Source organism: Prionailurus bengalensis, chromosome B2 (assembly GCF_016509475.1).
Source record: "Prionailurus bengalensis isolate Pbe53 chromosome B2, Fcat_Pben_1.1_paternal_pri, whole genome shotgun sequence".
NCBI classification, from domain to species: domain Eukaryota; kingdom Metazoa; phylum Chordata; class Mammalia; order Carnivora; family Felidae; genus Prionailurus; species Prionailurus bengalensis.
Window position 1 is genome coordinate 91,097,536 of NC_057349.1, and position 22,352 is coordinate 91,119,887.

Consider the following 22,352-nt stretch of genomic DNA (forward strand, 5'->3'; position numbering starts at 1 on the left):
TTGCCCAATCTAAAGTCACAAAAGTATTCTCATATGCTTTCTTCTAGCAGTTTATGGTTTAATGTATTACATTCAAGCCTGTTATCCATTCTAAGCTAATTTCTACATGTGGTGCAAGGTATGGATCAAAGTTTAGGTTTTTTGTTTGTGTTTTGTTTTTTACATATGGATATCTGGTTGTCCTAGCACCTTTTGTTGAAATCACTTTATTTTCTGCAGTGACTTTCTTTGAATATATGTCCAAAATCAGTTGTCCACACATATGTGAGTCTATTGCTACAGTCTCTATTCTGTTTTATTCATCTATCTCTATCTTAACACCAAATCTTGATTATTTGATTGTCTTGATTATTATAGCTTTAAAAGAAGTCTTGAAAATAAGTAGTGTTGGTCCTCCAAGTTTGTTTTTTCTTTATCAAAGGTGTTTTTGTTTTTGTTTTTGTTTTTTTGCTCATTTTAAGTCCTTTATACTTTTATGTGATAGTAAAATTAGCTTGTCAAGGTCTAAAACAAGGCATGTGGAAATTTTAATTGGTATGACATCGAATATACTTGTCAATTTGTAGAAAACTGGTATCTTAGCTATAGTGGGTCTAATGATTCATTAACATGGTATATTATTACATTTACTTTGGTCTTCTTTGATTTCTCATAGTTGTGTGTTTCAGTTTTCAATAAATAGGCTTTGCACATCTTTTGTTAGAGTCATCCCTAATTATTTCATACTTTGGATGCTATGGTATTGATTTCTAATTTCAAGATTTTTTTTTTCCAAAATGCATCTTTTTTATTATAAACTATAAAAACAGCTATAGTTATTATTTTGAAGCTCATACATTTTCTGAGAAAAGTAACAGTTTCTTGTCTCCCTTCCATATTCAATTTTTGATTGTCATTGCTAGTATATAGAAATACAACACATTTTTCATCTTACAACTAAAATCACTTATTAATTCTTTTTGTTTTTCTGTTTTAGTTTTTAGTAGACTTTATGGAATTTTGATATAGATGATAATGGCATCTCTGAATAAAGACAGCTTCACTTATTTTTTTAAAATACGGATGCTGTTTTGGGGCACCTGGGTGGCTCAGTCAGTTAAGCATCTGACTGTGGTTCATGTCATGGTCTCATGGTTAATGGGTTCAAGCCCTGCATTGGGTTTTGGGTTGACAGCTCAGAGCTTGGAGCCTGCTTCAGATTCTGTGTCTCCCTCTCTCTCTGACGCTCCCCCATTCATTCTGTGACTTTCTCTCCCTCTCTCAAAAATAAATAAACTTAAAAAAATTAAAAATATGAATGTTGTTTCTTTCTTTTTCTTGAGAGCCCAAACATCTTTGTCTTGTTTTTATATTAGAGAGGAAACATTTACTCTTTTACCAGTAAGTAAGATGCTACTTGTAGGATTATTTATAGATGCCCTTTATCAATGGGAGAAAGTTCCCTTCTACTCCTAGTTCATTGGAGGGTTGTTTTTAATGATAAATGGTGGTTGAATTTTGTCAAAAGATTTTTTGTGTGTATATAGGGAAGATAGTCATATGACTTTTTTCTTTTTTAGCTTTTGAGTACTTGAGGGAAACCTCCTTTAGAAATGTTTTTGTTTGTTGGTTGGTTGGTTTGTTTTGCAGCTCTCTTATTTCTGGTTCTCTGTCCTGAGAACTCTAGCTTCCTTATTCTCTGTAGACGCTCAGTTCCATCTCTTTAATTACAGACTCTTCTAGACTCTGCCTGGGTTCCCCTTCCTAGGTCACAGACTAGAAATGTTCCCAAGACAGTGGTTTGGAACAATAGTAGGGCTTACCTTATTTGTTTCCTAACCCTTAGGCATCATTGTTATTCTTTGACTGATACCTGTTTTTTTGGTTTGTTTGTTTTTTGATATGTTTTTTCATTGTTTCAAGTGTCAAGGTAAATCTGGTGTTTGTGTTTTCACCATGACCATAATTGGAATTCCTGGTCATATCTATGATTGCTTTTTAACAATATCTAGATTTAACCTACTGTGAAGGAAGTTTGGGGTCTCCAATATCAAGTCTGAGAACTTAATTTTTAATTTTAAGTGAATTTATTAAATAACCTACTAAAATTTTAATAGGTGGTTATTTTAAATATGCTAGGTGTTAAGTTTGTGTCACAAGTAAATACACTTTTTTTAAAGCTATGTGTTAGTCCCTGAGTATCAGCTTCTCAGCTCAATTGACCCTGTGGTGAGATAAAGTAGATAAGGAGAGTTTGTAAATATATCTTGAAAAATAAAATCATATTATGTAGCCAGCTAAGAGAAACCAGAAAATATTACTGATTGTTTTACTAGCTAACTGTCATTCTGACACATTGTTTTTGTAAATTGAGTCAGTAATAGTCCTGTAATTAAGAACTCTTATAACTTTGAAAGAAGTTTTAGGTAGTTTCAAAATTTAAGTACAGGCGAATCAAGACTATCCAATTAAAGTGAGAAATAAATAATAAAATCATATAGATTGCATTGATGTAGTCTTCATGATGAAAAGGATTATTCAATTTAACTTGATGAGCTACTATATCATTTTCTTCAAAGAACTAACATTTTAGGAAAATAATAGAGGACAAATCAAAAGCTTTAGCATATGTTAAATGATGCACTGATGTATGCAAAAAAAAAAGTCATTCAAACTTTATGTAATTATACCTGTGTGCAATTAGGGGTGGCTTGTGAGGAGAAGTAGGCCAGGTGTAAATTAAATGCATCCAATAAGGTGACTCCCAGCTAGCACTTCCTAGTAGATATTGCATTGTTTGGAAGACCAGGCTGAAATACCTTTATTTATGTCGCAGAATTTTGAATTAAGGAACTCTTAGTCCAATACTTCTGAAAATTTCAAAATGAATTTCATGCCACTTTAAACAGCTGGAGTTGGAAAATGGAAAAGATTCTAATATTACCTGCCTGATTACTTGTTACTCATTCATGGTAAAACAAAAAAAAAGGAAAAAAGATGTATTGAATAACACTTTTTAAGCTATATTTTAATGGTGATTCTACTCTTAAGGAAACTAAAAAACGTAGAGAAGATCATTGAAATGTAGGTAATATATACTTGGATGACAATGTTATCTTCCATAGGGTGCATCTACCTACTCATAAGTCCTTTAGAAATACAAATCAGGGGTGGGGTATATGAATTTTCACCTTATTTGCTTTACTCAAAAGAAGCAGTGTGAATCTGTTGGTCAACAAAAGATAGTTCACCTTCTCTAAACTAATTTAGGACAAGATACATTTTCAAAATCCTTACTCGCAATGGCTATATGTTTTATATCCTTGGTCTTTAATATAAAGTAAATCATGAGTCTTTATTGTATGGAATTAAAAACAGACATCTTGAGAAGTTAAATATTTTTTTGAAATGATGTAAACATGTAGTATGACTAAAGAAAAAGACTAGTCCTCTTATTGTTCAGTATTATTTTTTCTGTACTGAGAATATTTTATTAATCAAAAGTTTATTTCAGTTATGATCTTGAACAGAGAACCAGAGAGTTAAAATAGCTCATTTGGATTATTATGAAGCTGTAGCTGTCAACAAAATGACTCAAAAGCAAAACAAAATAAAAAACAAAACAAAAAGACCTGGAACTTCTTAATTGAATGACTGAAGTAAGTTTCCTCTATCTACCTTCTCATAATAAGCATAAGAAGCATATAATAGGTACTATTATTGGTTGTGTTTTGCTTTTTTCCACTTAGCCATCCATCTTCCCCTCTTGAAATGGCACTCTGAATATCTTCTGGGGAGGCATTTCTACCTCTCAGCCCCTGCACCCTGCGTTGACAGGTATGTAAGCTGTCCCAAGCAGAATACAGAGGCCCCTAAGCCATAGCAATTGCCTCAGGATAGTCACCTGACTGATGCCAAGCTACCCAAGTTCAAATCAGGACCAAACTGGGGAACTTTACTTCAGTCACTAAGAAAGGAGTTGAATCTTTTCTTCTGGATCTAAAGTGATGAAGATTTAAATCTAAAACTGCTGACAATTCTTATAAAATCAAAGGAAGGAGTTTTCTGACCATGTAGTTCTCTCAGAAAATAACCGACCTGAGAGGACTTTTGCTTTATGACAAGGAACAAGGACCAGATTGACCTTCTTATGAGAAACGATGACAAAAAATCAGGTGATATACGTGAAACAATGGTTTTCAAGATACTAATACTGGACATCAGGCAATGAAGTACAATGATCCCTGAGATATGGGGGAAGAAAACAAGGTGTGTCCTGCAATTGTGCTAGGCTCTTGTCTTAAAACAGTTTCCAGGCTGGGGCTTACAGAGAGGGAAACAAAAGCAGAGGCTAGCAGACTCCTGATTGAAGGAGACCAAGCAGATTTGAGTTTGTTGGTGAGAATGCCAAATATCAGAGACTTGTACAGATATTTCCAGAGATAATCAGTGTAGCCCTTGAGTATTCAGCAGTATACTGATGAGTACATACATTCAAGAAAAGTATTTACAGCTGTGGAAAGAACCACCCACTGGAAGGGATAGTACAAATGCGTATCACAGGACTAGGAATAGATCTACAAGCCTGACTAGATTTCACAATTCACAGAGAAGAGGAGAGAGTACCTAGAATAGTCTGACTCAGTAGAGAGAAATAATTTTAAACTAAATATGACTCTGGCCCTGCCTTACAAATCTTAAAAAGCAAGACCTGAAAGAATCAAACTGTTGCCCAGCAACTTAACTGGATTCCAGAAAAAAAGCTCAAGAATATTTATATGAATACAAAAATATCCTGCATCCACCAAGGTAAAATTCATCATCTATGGTATCCAATTAAAAATGACCAGGCATGCAAAGAAGCAGGAAAATACAACCCAATGAGGAAAATTAAACAATAGAAACTTATTCGGAAATAACACAGGTGTTAGAATGAATAAAGATGTTGACGTATACCGTATCTTCAAGTTTAAGTAGAAACATGAAGATATAAAAAATACCCAAATTGAAAATCTAGAGATAAAAAACTGCAGTGTCTGAGATGAAAAATACACTGTATGTGATTAATATATTGAGATAAAAATACATAGATTAGACATTGAAGAAGATGAGATGAATGATTCAAAGACTTCACCATAGAAACTACCCAAAATGAAAATGAGAAAAAAATGGGAAAACAATGAAAGGGGTATCAGTGATCTATGGAATCTACAAAGACGTAACTAAAAAGTGATAAAAATGTAACTAATCAAAAAAGAGTGTGTTTATCGGGATTACAAGATATATCATTGATATACAAATATCAATTGTTTGTATATACTAGCAACGAACAAAATTGAAATCAGAAGACAACATAATAGCGCCAAAATACAAATTACTTAGAGATAAATCTAATAAAAGTTATGCAGGCCTATATACTGAAAATTGAAAACACTACTGAGAAACTGTAATACCTAAAAACTGTAGAGTTATAAGCGTGTTGATGGGTCAGAAGACTTAATATTTTTAAGATATCAGTTCTCCACGTATTGGTGTATAGCCCCAATGCAGTCCCAGTCAAAATAGATGTAAAGGACCTAGAATAAACAAAACAAGTTTCACACACACACACACACACACACACACACACACACACACAAGTTAATGGGCTAACATCACCTAATTTAAAGATAATATAGCATTGGTATAAAGATGGACAACTAAATTAATGTAAGAGAATAGAGAATTGAGAAATAGATGCCACATGTATGGACAATTTATGTTTAACAAAGACACAATGGTGCTGGAATAATTGGATATCTCTTTGCAAAATAGTAAAAAAAGAACTTAGAGCCATATGTTAGACATGGATATGTTGTACATACATAAAAAGTAACTCACCATTAATCATATATCTAAATTTAAAATATAAATCTCTAAAGCTTCTAGAAGAAAATATAGTAGAAAATCATAATCTAGGGTTTGGCAAAGATTTTTTAAACAGGGCCAAAAATCAAACTATAAAATAAAAGACAATAAATTGGACTCAGAATTAAGCTTTTGTTTAACTTTCCAAAAGACACTGTTATGAACAAGCCCTTTAATGAGAAAATATTTGCAAAGCACGTGTCTAACAAAGGACTTGTATCTTCAAGTGTACATAAAAAACTTTTAACAATAATAAGAAGGCAAACCACCCAATTAAATTTGAACGACACTAAACATTTGAATAGACACATCACCAAAAAGATTTATAGATGACAAATAAACACATGGAAAGATAGTTCATATCAATAACCATTAGGGAAATACAAATTGAAATCACAATGAGATGATACTATACATCTACTAGAGTGGGCAAATAAAGAGATTGACACTAGCACGTGTTGGGGAGGAGAAGAAATGGGAACCCTGATACACTGATGGTGAGAATGTAAAATGGTATATCCATTTGGTAAGACACTTGGGCCGTTTCTTTAAAAGTTTAATATGTACCTAACACATGATATAGCCGTTCCACTCCCAGCTTTTTATCTAAGAGAAATAAATGCTTATGTCAGTTAAGTTTTTATATCTATTTATTTATCCAGCACTACCAAGTTGCTGGGTCAGAGAACAAAACAATGATTTATTCACAGAGCATCTCAGTGCCATTTCTCCATACCCAAATATTTCATGTGCTGATACAATGAAGGCCTAATGTTTCTGTGCATGGACAGGGATTTGCACACAGGAGAGGAACTTTGAAGTTATGAATCTCAGATTTTACACAGAGCAGTGGGCAAATATACCCCTTTTTCTCTTCTAGAGAGAGAGCAAGCTTTGCTCTGGTGTGTATAGAATGTAAGCAAATTCTCTCTGGGAAGGGGAAAGAAAGCCCCTAAGTTCATTACCCTTTGAAGTGGAAATGAATGATGGCTTAAGGGAGAGATAAGACTTCATATCTCCCTAGTTGTGTCTATCTTTAGGGTTGCTACTTAGTTATCTCCAAACCCAAATGCCAGTGTTCTTTGCTCTGAAAGTCCTGACCAGGCAGAAAAGAAAAAAAAATATTAATGGAGCATTGTTTGCCAACAATGTCCACACAAAACTTGTACATGAATGCTCAGAGCCCCCAAATGGACAATACAAATGTGAACCTAATGTGAAATATAATGAACAAACAATTGTGTTAAATCCATGCAATTAAATACCACTCAGCAATAAAAAGAAATGAACTATTGAAATATACAGCCACATGGATAAATCTCAAAAAATTGTGCTGAATGAGAAATGCAGACCAAAAAAAAAAATCATACTGGATGACTTCATTTATATAAAATTCTAGAAAGTGCAAGTTAATTTATAGTGACAAAAAGCAACAGATCAGTGGTTGCATGGAGACAGCGAGGAGAAGGATTGGGATGGATAGGAGGGAAAGATAAAAAGGTACAAGGAAACTGTTGTGTGTATATATTCATTAGCTTGATTGTGTTGATGGTTTCATGGGTTTATACATATGTCAAAACCTAGCAAATTGTACACCTAAATATGTGCAATTTATTTGACATCAGTTTTACCATGATACTGCTATGTGAAAAATCAGAAAAAGCTCCTCTAGACTTTAAAAATTATTTCTTTGAATTTCTGGATTATAGATACATGGGGAGAGAAAAGAGCAAGAATAACTTCTTCTCCTGTCAGGGAGATTAAAGGCCACTGTGCTCAAGTTCCTCAGACTCACACTTAACCTGGGGTATGCAGTAGACTAAAGTGACCTCGGCCTGGGGTCTGGTGGAACCTGGGGTTGGAAAACTTCACAGAACTGACTGAACTGTAATTTTTGATGAGACTCTACTAACTTAGTACAGTGAAAAAAATGTAGACAAGAGAAGCTTCAAGTTCATTCACAGTTCCATGATTTGCTGTTGACTGTGTGTCATTTACCTTTTCCTATTGTCAAATTTTTATTTTTTGTCCTAATTTTGAATAAAAATAAAACAATTACTATGCAATTACCATCCACTTACTTGGTTTTGATGAGTTAGTAGCCCATTTTATATAAAGTATTTTAATATTTAATCCTCAAAACAATGTTGTAAGGTATTATTGTTCACATTTATACATTCAGCTGGAGAGTGCTCACTGTGCCCATCTCTTTAAACTATGAACACTTTAACTGACTTATTATTTATGAAGGTCACCTTGGCCTCTCCTGCTGCTGGTAGACCACTTGCTAAACTCAACTGGCAGGCAGAGGACAAGAGTCCTGGTAATGCAGTTTCCACAGGTCAGAGCCCACAACAGATAAAGGCAGAGAATGGATGGAATGAGGATGAGGCCAGAGAATAAGTCCATTTCCCAACTCGTACTTACAGTCCTAGATACTTCTCCATACTCTCTAGTAGAAGCTAATTTGTCCCTTAAACTATGTCAGTCTAAAAGCGATTGTTTGGAAAGAACTTCCCCATGTGTTTGAATCATGGAACTACAAGCTTGAATCATGGTTTTGGACTCTATTCTTGAGTATGCTCTTCCCTGACCTTAACTTTCTTCCTCTATAGTATGGGAATATTGAAATAACTGACAGATAAAAGGGGGTTTCACTGACAGATAAGAGAGCTCCACTCTCCCCTTTCTCTTAGATTCTCAGCCCTGACACATGGCAAATGCATACATTTTTCTTTTTCTGCTTGTCTTATGTTTCCTATTTGTGGTTGTTAATTTTCAAGGCCTTTTGCTAAACTGTACTAGTGTTACATCACGCTATTTTCAGGTAAGTCTACAGCAAGAGAACTGAAATTGGGATGAACCAATTCTGTGCCATTATGCTGTCCACGTATATCAGAACATTGTGATTGACTTTGATTTTCCAATTGATGTTAAATTAACTTATAGATGATAACAATTTTAAAAATGCTAAAGAAGGTAGATCCTTATGGTAAGTGAATAATGTGTTAGAACCATGTCTAGATATTCTCACTCTTTAAGAGCTCTATTTTGCTCTGGAATTTTCTGCCAAATTGATGCAATTCTGTCAGCCCTGTTCCCAAAGGCAGGTTCATAAGCATTCTTTATGAGATAGATGCAATCTATCCTTGTTGTTAATTCTGTATTTTTGAATTCACCTACTTGTTAAGATTTGTTTGCAACCCAAAAATGAATACTCTGATGCTTTACGGTCATTCCCAGACATATGCAGAGCTACATAAAATTTGAGTGGCCCACATGACTTACACATCCAGCTGAGGTTGAATATGAGAATCATCTGCCTTCTTGTTCCAGTTCTCACTGTAAACAGGTGTCCTTCTTGTAGTCCATTTAACACCATCTTTTGTTTTGGGTTTGTATTTTGTACTTTTTGATGATGATTCTGTTGTTTAAAATGGTGCCCAAATGTAGTGCTGAAGTGCTGCTTAGTGCAAGTAGATGGCGGTGTGCCTTATGGAGATAATATGAGTGTTAGATAATCTTTGTTTAGGCATGAGTTCAATATTAATGAATCAACAACAGTTTATAGTCAGAAAAAGGAAGAAGAAATTCTCCAATCTTTATGTGAGGCTGCTCCAGGAAGTGCTAACGTAACATCTATGGTACGTGATAAAGCTATGGAAAAGTGGCTATATTTGTGGGTTCATGAGATGCCAACTGACTTTAAGAGTGCAGTGAATAGTATTGTTGTGAGGCTGAAAGCCCAACAAATTTATGGTCACATTACTCGGGGTCAGGAAAATGTTTAACCATTCTTGGCTAATGCTGGCTGGCTCTCACATTTCAAAAGGTGATAGATATGATGTGAAAAATGTTAAACTTGAAGATAAAGCAAGTTCTGCAGATCAGGATGCTGCAGAAGAATTTTTAAAAATACTGCTAAGTGTTATACAGGAAAAAAGTTATGTCATCAATACTGGTAAAGCTGGATTTTTTGACAAGGACATTGGGAAATGAACCTATATAATGCAAGTGGCATTTTGGTTGATGACAATTTTGTGGCCAGAGGCTCATAGAAGCCTTGTGTTTATCCTAAGAGCAATAGTTCAGAGTTCAGAATAGTTTTATAGAACATAACTGCTACAAATAGGGGGAATCAACTGTACATATTTAATCGTCTTAATTTTTTTCTCTACCAAACTGAATTTCTTTGCTACTTTATATCAGTGAGCAATCCTTTTTATAACTATTAGATCTATCAGATATTCACTTCTCTGAACAATACAGTTCATTTTTATGCAACTCTTATGTATTCTATGTATGAAAGAAATTGAAGCTTTAGGACTCTATGCTTGAAAAATTAAAATATGCAGACTATAAGTAGTTAAGATTTAAAATACTTTTTCTCTGGGGGCACCTGCGTGGCTCAGTTGGTTAGGCATCTGATTTCGGCTCCAGTCATGATCTCAGGGTTCCTGAGTTTGAGCCCCATGTTGGGCTCTGTGCTGATACCTCAGAGCCTGGAGCCTGCTTTGGATTCTGTGTCTCCCTCTCTCTGCCTCTCCCCTGCTCATGCTGTATCTCTCTGTCTCTCAAAAGTCAATAAGCATTAAAAGAATAATAATTTTAAAAATAAAATACTTTTTCTCTGTAGCCACATCAAAATCCAGCTGGATAATTTTCTGGTAAACAGATGAGCCTGGCTTTGGGAAGGGTGTTTATCTTCTTTAGATATTTCATTGTTTTTAAAGTTGTAGAACTCTATCATACATGTGGGGTTGGGAGAACCAGAATAATGAACACTAGTGTTAGAGGCTCCTTGTCTTAGAGGAAGAGTTATATGCCCAGGACATGAAGGACATGATTTAATAGGATTTGTTATAAGATAATTAGGCTGGTGCTTTACTATACTTTTATTTAAAGAATTTGTGAGTAAACCAGTATTTATTATTCTTGTGGTAAATTGTTATAGTTGTTTCACTTCCTTTTCTTATATTTAATAGGTATTTTCCATAATCTTGCTTCTTCTAGCCATGACTTAAACACTTCACATTATAGAAAGACATAGCAGTTGTTGCACAGGTAAATAAGATCATATGGTATCTTATGATGCTGAGAAATGTCATATCAGTTTTTCAAACTTAGTATTAACCATCTGCTAAGTTATAGCTGCAGAACTAGCCATATGTTTAAATCATTTCTCTTATTCAATGTATAGAGTTAAAAAAAAGGTCTTCAGCTGCTATTGTCCAAACACCCTATGGACCTATGGAATGTTTCTCAAGATATTTATTTATTAATACAGGTCATTTATTTTGAGGGAGTTTAGTATAGTGGTACTATAAGGTACCATCTCCTTGTGTTACCTTGAATAATTTTAAAGTGATGGCTTTTGGCTTTTAGCTTTTAATTATTCAACTAATTTAGCAAAATTTAGAGACTTTACAAATATAATGTATGTAAAAACGAAGCATATTATTTTCATTTTCTAAAAGTTTCTTCTAATTATATATTTGGCAAGTACATAGTTTTTCATATTGAACTTGGTAAAGACTGTTAAACTATTTTTACTTTATATAGAAACTTTTATTAGTCTGTTGCCAAGAGCATAATGTTTGATTTGTTGGTTTCTAGTTTTGCTAACTTATCATTTATAACTACTAAGAAAAATAATTTAAAATTTTAATTTGAGCCTACCCAGGTTCATAGCAGCATTACTCACGATAGCCAAAAAGTGGAAGCAAACCCAATGTCTATCGACAGATGAACAGATAAACAAAGTGTGGTAAATATATGTACCATGGAATATGGTAATAATAATAATAATGAATAATAATTCAGTCTTAATAGGGAAGGAAATTCTGACACATACAATAACATGGCTGAACCTGGAGCACATTACACTAAGTGAAGTAGACATTCACAAAAGCCCAATTCCTTATTCCACTTATATGAGGGACCGAGAGTAGTCAAACTCAGAAACAGAAAGTAGAATGGTGGTTTCCAGGGGCTGCGGGGAGGGGTAATGGGGATTGCTATTTAATGAGTAGAGTTTCAGTTTTGTAAGATCAAAAAGTTCTGAAGAATTCTGCTCAACAATGTAAATATGCTTAATGCTAGTAAACTGTACACTTAAAAATTAAGACAGTAAATTTGTTACATGTATTTTACCACAATTAAAAATGAAAAAAAATATTCAGAAGGATCCACGAAATGATTAGTTTATTACTCTGACATTTTGTAATGTTTTTAATTAAGTATCAATGTAAAATTGCTTTCTACCACTAAAATATCATGAAAATAAGTGATTTTTCCAACGAAGTAAATTTTTCCCGTGTGTGTGTGTGTGTGTGTGAATGTGTGTGTGTGTGTGTGTGTGTGTGTGTGTGTGTGTGGGTATACTTATTTTATAATCCCACCAATATTTGGGCTACTTATTGAGAATAAAATCTTCTCTCAAGAAATATTCATAAAAAACCCTTCATTTCCATTTAATAGTATAATGAAAACCACTGTGTGTGACCTTAAAGCCTGTATTTTTTCAATGTCGGTGCCAAAACTTGGGTAAGTTATTCCTCTTTGAGGATTATCAATTACATCTGGTAGTATCTGATAATTGACTAACCCCATCTTCATTAATCTTTTCTCTCCCACCAGGGTGCCTTGTCCTGGTATCTCTGAATATACTTTTTATTGTCTCTTCTGTTTCCTGATTTCTGCTTCCCCTATCTCTATTTTTCTCCACCAAACCAATGCCTCCTGATATGGATGTTTTCCAATGTTCAATCCTTGGACTTTTGCTATTTTCAATATATGTTCATTCTAAAAATAACTCATTTATTCTCACAGTTTTAAGTCTTACCTGTAGGGAAATAGACCAAGTGACTTGGTCACTTTTTCCTAAGGGTCTATAGTGAGCTTAATCAGAGTTAGGGTGTATGTCAGGGCTAAAAAAATTCAAAGGAACCAATAAAAGGGAGCCAATCATATTCTTATTATTTATTTAATAGACATTGAGTACTTAGTATATATGATAGTTGCTAAGGAAACAAAGTCTATGAGAAACTTAGGATTTAGAAAGGGAGAGAGGTAAACAAATCATTGTAGGACAACAGGGTAATATTTATGATAAGATGATTTATGGGAAGTTAAGATAATAAAGAAAAGGAATTTTTGAGAGAGAGAGAGAGAGAGAGAGAGAGAGAGGCAGAAAGAGTGAGACAGAGGATTCAAAGCAGGCTGCACACTGTGATGACAGAGCCTTCTGTGGGCCTTGAACTCAAGAATCATGAGATCATGACTTGAGCCGAGATCAAGAGTTGGCTGCTTAAACAGCTGAGCTACCCAGACATCCCCAAAAAAGGAATTTTAAAGCAGTATGTGCTGATAAATGTTTAACAATTAGTTCTATGGAGGAAAAAACCAAACTCCCCACCCCCAATTTGTAGCAGTTGATTATTCCCATGGTATAAATACTTCTGCCATGGATGATTTCAGGCTATCAGCCTGATACCGCTGAACATAGGCTTGGAAAGCAACATTCACAAGTGGCTGGCACAGCCCATATGAGGCAGCTCCAGAATAACACTACTTTTAAATCAGACTAGGGGTGCAATAAGGAAGGCTTCCTGAAGGAATCCACATTTGAGATGAAATTGATGGGAAAATATGAGTTAGCTAGAGAAAGGGATAGACAGGGACATAGATATCTGTTAGCAGAAACACCAGATAGATAAAATGCAGTTTTCAAACAAAGTGATTTGTTCGTATGAGTGTAAATAGTTCTGTGTAGCAGTAGTTAACATGGGCCTTGGGGAGCAGTGGAAGGTGAAGCCAGAGAAGAGGGCTTGGTGTGCTAAGATAAGAGTTGAGTCCTGAAAAGGAGCTTTGTGAAATGGAACACAGTGCAACCCAAATCCCATTTTTTTTTCTGTTGATTAAGCGCAATACCCCTTCTTGATGATCTGCTATAGACCAGGCACTGTGTTCGGTGCTTGACACGTACAGGAATAAGATACAGCAGTTTTGCTCTTGAGGAGATACTACTTGAATGGGTGACTTGTCAGCAGATGGAAGTTGTACCTGCCACTTTAACTGATGATGTTTTTGTGGACATTTCCATTTCATATCTACTTTCTATTTGGCCTCTGTATTTCCTGTATCCCCAACGTTTCTCCACATTATACTTATTCCTAAATCCAGATCTTTGGCTTTGATGGCAACCCTGAGGTTAAGTTTCATATCTTTAACTTGCCACCCTAGGGGCTTCCTTCCTGCATTAGCATGTCCCAAACAAAACTATGCTTTCACTAAGCCAAGTCCTTTTGTAATCATCCCCCTTTTATATTCTCAGCTTCCAAACCAAGGGGATAATCTTTAAATCACCCCTTGTATTCATTACCTAGCCTTAAGTAGATACAAATTTCTTTGAGTTCCTTTTTCTGTGTTGATCTCTTATTGCAATTTATTTATTTATTTCTTTATCTTTAATCACTCTGGTCCATGGCTCTATCACCTGAGAGCTAGCATTTTGTAGCAGACTACCAACTGAGTCTCTGTGATTTATCCTGCTAAATAATTGCCAGACTAACCTTCCTCCCATACTGTCAAGATCTAGTTTCCTTACTTTTTGGATACTTGCAATGCTGACATGGACAAGGGACAGAAGAAAGAGAATTATGATGATGAAGAGGTGTGAGCCTGCTCTCCAAGTTTCCTTCCCCTTCTCCCCCAGTCTGTCCCAGTGGAAACTTGAGAAAATATCAATCCAGATAGGACTCTCACTGCAGTCAGAAAACTTCTATATTGATGAATTCCAATTCCAAGGGCATCCTTGTTTAGATTTGTCTAGGTCTAGGTCTTTATTCTGCGGAAGAGTTAGTTGGGACATGAAGAAGCACCATTTCACTGCTAAGTCTTATTAAAGAGCTTCTTAATCCTGAGAGCAGTCCTGCTTCCTTCTTTGTACAAAATGTTCAGTTGCCTCACTTCAGATTTGGTCTCTTCTATGACTGTCATCTCCACACACCTGACAACCTCTCTTGCCTGTCACCTGACATCCAGTCTCCTAAGCCCAGTGCTACCCTCAGGACTCAGATCAACCTGAGTTTTGATAACTAACAAGATGCCACGCCAGCTGGGTTTTAACCTTAGTTTTGTGGTCCTGTCACACTTTCTTCCTCATTGCAGGATCTTTTGAGTCAGGTTTGTTTATTTATCCCACACAGGCAACCCTTCTAAGCTATCAGATCTTTGTTCAGGAACATGTTTATTGGTTTCTAGAATCAAATGCCGTGCTTTTAAGGTTTTCTGCATTGAATTTATTTCTTTCACATTTCTTTCCATCATTTCCTTCACTATACTTACTCCAACTTCTTTGCTTTTAGTCAGTTTATTGCACCCACATAATAAATCTTGTTTTCTCCTCTTTCCAGATCCAGCTGCCAGTTAGAAATTATACTGCTCTTGCATAAAATCTTCCCCATTGACTCAGACTTCACCTTGATTTCTCCTTTCTCTCTCTCTTGAATTTCCTATCTCACATATTTAACCTCCTGTTACATTAATTAGCAACTAAACTATCTGTTTCCCATGTACTTTGCTCTTTAAATAAACCATAAACTGCAGAAAGAAATTCTTCTTATAAAATACAATCTTTTGCATGACCCACTAAATCAAACCACAGTTCAGAGTAAAGCAAGTCAATAATTATTTGGTAGTTCTGGTGGTTAACGGATGTGCTTAATTATGATGGTAACCTGAGATATTTTAACAAATTACATATGTACATGATCCCAGGGTTGTGGGATCGAGCCCTGCATTAGGCTCTGTGCTGAGTGTGGAGTCTACTTAAGTCTCTGTCTCCCTCTGCCTCTCTCCCCTGCTTGTGCTCTTTCTCTAAAATTAAAAAAAAAATTGCATATGTAATATGATATAACATTAATTGTGTACCCTTTACAGGCTACAGGCATTGTGTACAGGTTACAGGCACTGTAATGAATGTTGAAGATATACTCTCCAACTTTGGGAAGTTATAATATACTTGAAGGAAACAGACAAGTCTTTATGACTTATGAAGATCACCAATATCTGTATCCTATTTTGGATACATATTATTAATGATAAGCATGTAGAGATTTATGGCAATTGCTTAATTTGAATGTTAATACTAATAAGAGTACTAATAAAAAAAAGTTATTTAGAAATTCATCTGCCCACTATTGTATGGAAACACGGTAATCTTTGCTCCTCCTCCAACGATATAACAAGCATGCAGTGTTCTTGTGGTTAAGAGTATGATTATGATTTATACTTTGGAATTAAGTAGATGTGTTCAGAAGGGTACAAGTCCTGGTTCTGCCACTTATGTGATCTTAATTTGTTTTTCTTTTGCCCCTCCCCTACATCGAGTTAATTAGCACATCCATTATCTCATATATTTACCACCACCCCCCTTTTTGGGTGAAAACATTTAAGTTCTTTAAAAAAATTTAATTAACTTTCTCTAGGCCTTGTTTTTCTTGAATTTACCCAGTATATAGGAATAAAATGACATCTACCTATTAAAGCACTTTGGAGAATGAAAATCATGAATCAAGTGTTTAGCACATAGATAGAAATCATATAAACGCTTTGACTCTAACGACTCACCAGCCCTAAGGTACTCACTGAGCTATATCTCCCACCCAGTATATTATTATGGTGATGATGGTGATGCTAATGATGAAAAACAGGTATTATTTATTAAGTAATTTGGTTCCTATGTGTCTGGTTCCTGCTAATAATTTTAACGTGAAGTTCCAGTTTGTTTTCATTTGAACCTTAGATCTATGAGATCCTTTTGACCTCAGAGACCTAAGACTACACAAGTGGTAGTAGTAAATGTTCTAGCATAGGGGAACAAGAACAGGATATTATCTGATTCTCTCATAAAATGCTGAAAGATTTGGGTTGATCAATCTCTGAATCTCAATTTCTTCAGGTATCAAAGGAATAGTTCTGACTAGACAATTTTTTTTAAAGTTTATTTATTTATTTTGAATGAGAGAGAGAGTAGGCATGAGCAGAGGAGGGGCAGAGAGAAAAGGAGAGAGAGAGAGAGAGAGAGAGAGAGAATCCCAAGCAGGCTCTGCACTGTCAGCATGGAGCTGTGGAGCCCGATGTGGGGTTCAAACCCACAAATGTAAACCATGAGATCATGATCTGAGCCAAAACCAAGAGCCAGATGCTTAACTGAATGAGCCACCCAGGTGCCTCCTGACTCGACATTCTTGAGATGCCATCTACCTTTAAAATTCTGTGATTTTGACCCACTGCACATGTACAGGATAGGAGAAACATGGCTGAACAGCAGTTCATTAAAAAAGTGACATGACTTCCAAAAATGATAATGTAAAGTTCAATTGATTAATAAAAGCACAGCCTACTGGCAAATGAAGATCTGTTAAGGGAGCAATCAGAGGACTAGGAGGGAAGATGGTGGCATAGGAGGATGCTGGGCTCACCTCATCCTACTGATTGCTTAGATTCCACCTACATCTGCCTAAATAACCCAGAAAACTGCCGGAAGACTAGCAGAATGGACTCTCTGGAGCCAAGTGTAGATGAGAGGTCCACAGAAGAGGGTAGGAAGGGCGGAAAGGTGGTGCATGCTACACAGACTGGCGGGAAGGAGCCGGGGCAGTGGAGGGGCAGCCCGCTGGGCAAGGCAGAGCCCCAAAGTCTGGCTTGCAAAAGCGAAGAGACAGGACCCCATGAGATCTGACAGCCAGCGGGACTTAACATCTGGAATGTTAAAAGTCAACAGTTCTGCTCGGAGAGTGGGAGGGCGAGAGGACACTGGGAGGGAGAGATTGAGCCCCAGAAGATAGAGCTCAGCTTGGTGGGGAACAAAGGCACAGGGAAGTGCCATCTCCCTCGCCCATCCCCCCAGCCAAAATCCCAAAGGGAACCAGTTCCCGTCACCAAACTTGCTTGCACTGTGCAAACACCCAACGCTGTGCTTCTGTGGACCCATCTCTCCGACGGGTCTGCCTCCCTCAGTGCTGCAGGGCCCCTCCTGCAGGGGAACACCTATGGCAAAGAGAGCTAAGCCTTCCCCTCCTGCCCCTGTGCACCTCGTGGATCCACCCTGGCTAATACTCCAGACCCATCAAAGCAGCACCACAAACCTGGCAGTGTGCGAGTAGCCCAGACAGGGGCCACACCACTGCACAGTGAGTCCTGCCCCTGGGAGAGGGGAAGATAAGGTACACACCAGTCTCACTGTGGCCCCAGCGGTGGGCTGGGGGCAGACATCAGCTATGACTGCGGCCCCGCCCACCAACACAAGTTACTCCAGACAGCACAGGGGAAGTGCCCTGCAGTTTGGAGTCACCGCAGGGACTATCAAAATGATGAAACAGAAAAACTCTCCTTGAAAGAAACTCCAGGAAGTAGCGGCAGCTAACAAATTGATCAAAAACGATTTAAGCAATATAACAGAACAAGAATTTAGAATAATAGTCATAAAATTAATTGTTGGGTTTCCAAAAAGCATAGAGGATAAGGACAGCAGAGAATCTATTGCTACAGAGATCAAGGGACTAAGAAATAGTCATGAGGAGCTAAAAAATGCTATAAATGAGGTGCAAAATAAAATGGAGGCAGCCATAGCACGGATTGAAGAGGCAGAGGGGCGAATAGGTGAATTAGAAGATAAAATTATGGAAAAAGAGGAAGCTGAGAAAAAAAGAATAAAAAATGAAGTAGTATGAGGGGAGAATTAGAGAACTAAGTGATGCAATCAAATGGAACAATATCCATATCATAGGAATTCCAGAAGAGGAAGAGAGAGAGAAAGGGGCTAAAGGTGTACTTGAACTAATCCTAGCTGAGAACTTACCTGATCTGGGGAATGAAAAAGGCATTGAAATCCAAGAGGAACAGAGAACTCCCTTCAGACATAACTTGCATTAATCTTCTGCAGGACATATCATAGTGAAACTGGAAAAACACGAGGATAAAGAGAAAATTCTGAAAGCATTTAGGGATAAACAGGCATTAACTTACAAAGGGAGAGCCATTAAGAGTGGTGGCAGACCTTGGCAGACTGCCAGAAACTTGGCAGGCCAGAAAGGAATGCAGGAAATCTTCAACGTGATGAACAGAAAAAACATGCAGCCAAGAATCCTTTATCCAGCAAGTCTGTCATTCAGAATAGAAGGAGAGATAAAGGTCTTCCAAAACAAACAACTAACTGAAGGAATTCATCACCAATAAACCAGACCTCCAAGAGATCCTAAGGGGGATTCTGTGAGTGAAATGTTGCAAGGACCACAAAGTACCGGAGACATCACTACGAGCATGAAACCTACAGACATCACAATGACTCCAAACCCATATCTTTCAATAATAACACTGAATGTAAATGGACTAAATGCTCCAACCAAAAGACATAGGGTATCAGAATGGATAAAAAAAAACAAGACCCATCTATTTGCTGTCTACAAGAGACTCATTTTAGACCTGAGGACACCTTCAGATTGAAAGTGAGGGGATGGAGAACTATCTATCATGCTACTGGAAGTCAAAAAAAAGCTGGAGTAGCCATACTTATATCAGACAAACTAGACTTTAAATTAAGGGCTGTAAGAAGAGATGAATAAGGGCATTATATAATAATTACAGGGTCTTTCCATCAGGAAGAGCTAACAATTATAAATGTCTATGCGCCGAATATGGGAGCCCCCAAATATATAAAACAATTACTCACGAACATAAGCAACCTTATTTATAAGAATGTGGGAATTTCAGGGGACTTTAATACTCCACTTACAACAATGGATAGATCATTTAGACACAGGATCAATAAAGAAACAAGGGCCCTGAATGATACATTGGATCAGATAGGCTACAGATATACTTAGAACTCTGCATCCCAAAGCAACAGAATATCCTTTCTTCTCGAGTGCACATGGAACATTCTCCAAGACAGATCACATACTGGGTCACAAAATAGCCCTTAATACATATAAAATAATTGAGATCAGACCTTGAACACTTTCGGACCACAATGTTATGAAACTTGAAATCAACCACAGGAAAAAGTCTGGAAAACCTCAAAAAGCATGGAGGTTAAAGAACACCCTACTAAATAATTAATGGGTCAACCAGGAAATTAGAGAAGAAACTGAAAAATATATGGAAACAAGCGAAAATGAAAATACAACAATCCAAACGCTTTGGGATGCAGCAAAGGCAGTCCTGAGAGGAAAATGCATTGCCATCCAGGCCTATCTCAAGAAATAAGAAAAATCCCCAATACAAAATCTAACATCACACCTAAAGTAAATAGAAGCAGAACAGCAAAGACACCCCAAACCCAGCTGAGGAAGAGAAATAATAAAGATCAGAGCAGAAATAAACAATATAGAAACTAAAAAAACTGTAGAGCAGATCAATGAAACCAAGATTTGGTTTTTTGAAAACATAAACAAAATTGATAAACCTCTAGCCAGGCTTCTCAAAAAGAAAAGGGAGATGACCCAAACAGATAAAATCATGCATGAAAATGGAATTATTACAACCAATCCCTGAGAAATACAAGCAATTATCAGGGAATACTATGAAAAATTATGTGCCAACAACCTGGACAACCTGGAAGAAATAGACAAATTCCTAAACACCCACACACTTCCAAAACTCAAACAGGAAGAAATAGAAAACTTGAACAGACCTATAACCAGCAAAGAAATTGAATCAGTTATCAAAAATCTCCCAACAAATAAGAGTCCAGGACCAGATGGCTTCCCAGGGGAGTTCTACCAGACGTTTAAAGCAGAGATAATACCTATCCTTCTCAAGTTGTTCCAAAAAATAGAAAGGGAAGGAAAACTTCGAGACTCAAACTATGAGGCCAGCATTACTTTGATTCCTAAACCAGAAGAGACCCAGCAAAAAAAGAGAACTACAGGCCAATATCCCTGATGAATATGAATGCAAAAATTCTCAACAAGATCACCATGATCAAGTGGGATTCATTCCTGGGATATAGGGCTGGTTCAACATTTGCAAATCAATTAATGTGATACATCACATTAATAAAAGAAAAGAACCATATGATCCTGTCAATCGATGCAGAAAAAGCATTTGACAAAATTCAGCATCCTTTCTTAATAAAAACCCTAGAGAAAGTCAGGATAGAAGGAACATACTTTAACATCATAAAAGCCATTTATGAAAAGCCCACAGCTAATATCATCCTCAATGGGGAAAAACTGAGAGCTTTCCCCCTGAGATCAGGAACACGACAGGGATGTCCACTCTCCCCGCTGTTGTTTAACACAGTGTTGGAAGTTCTAGCATCAGCAATCAGACAACAAAAGGAAATCAAAGGCATCAAAATTGGCAAAGATAAAGTCAAGATTTCACTTTTTGCAGATGACATGATATGATACATGGAAAATCTGATAGACTCCACCAGAAGTCTGCTAGAACTGATACATGAATTCAGCAAAGTTGCAGGATACAAAGTCAATGTACACAAATCAGTTGCATTCTTATACACTAATAATGAAGCAACAGAAAGACAAATAAAGAAACTGATCCCATTCACAATTGCCCTAAGAATCATAAAATACCTAGGAGTAAACCTCACCAAAGATGTAAAGTATCTGTATGCTGAAAACTATAGAAAGCTTATGAAAGAAATTGAAGAAGATACAAAGAAATGGAAAAACATTCCATGCTCATGGATTGGAAGAATAAATATTGTTAAAATGTCAATACTACCCAAAGCTATCTACACATTCAATGCAATCCCAATCAAAATTGCACCAGCATTCTTCTCAAAGCTAGAACAAGCAATCCTAAAATTTGTATGGAACCACAAAAGACCCCGAATAGCCAAGGTAATTTTGAAGAAGACCAAAGTGGGAGGCATCACAATCCCAGACTTTAGCCTCTACTACAAAGCTGTAATCATCAAGACAGCATGGTATTGGCACAAAAACAGACACATAGACCAATAGAATAGAATAGAGACTCCAGAACTGGACCCACAAAAGTATGGCCAACTAATCTTTGACAAAGCAAGAAATAATATCCAATGGAAAAAAGACAGTCTCTTTAACAAATGGTGCTGGGAGAACTGGACAGCAACATGCAGAAGGATGAAACTAGACCACTTTCTCACACCACTCACAAAAATAAACTCAAAATGGATAAAGGACTTGAATATGAGACAGGAAACCTTCAAAACCCTAGAGGAGAAAGCAGGAAAAAAACCTCTCTAGCCTCAGCTCCAGCAATTTCTTACTTGACACATTGCCAAAGGCAAGAGAATTAAAAGCAAAAATGAACTATTGGGACCTCATGAAGATAAAAAGCTTCTGCACTGCAAAGGAAACAATCAACAAAACTAAAAGGCAACCGGCAGAATGGGAAAAGATATTTGCAAATGACATATCAGACAAAGGGCTAGTATCCAAAATCTATAAAGAACT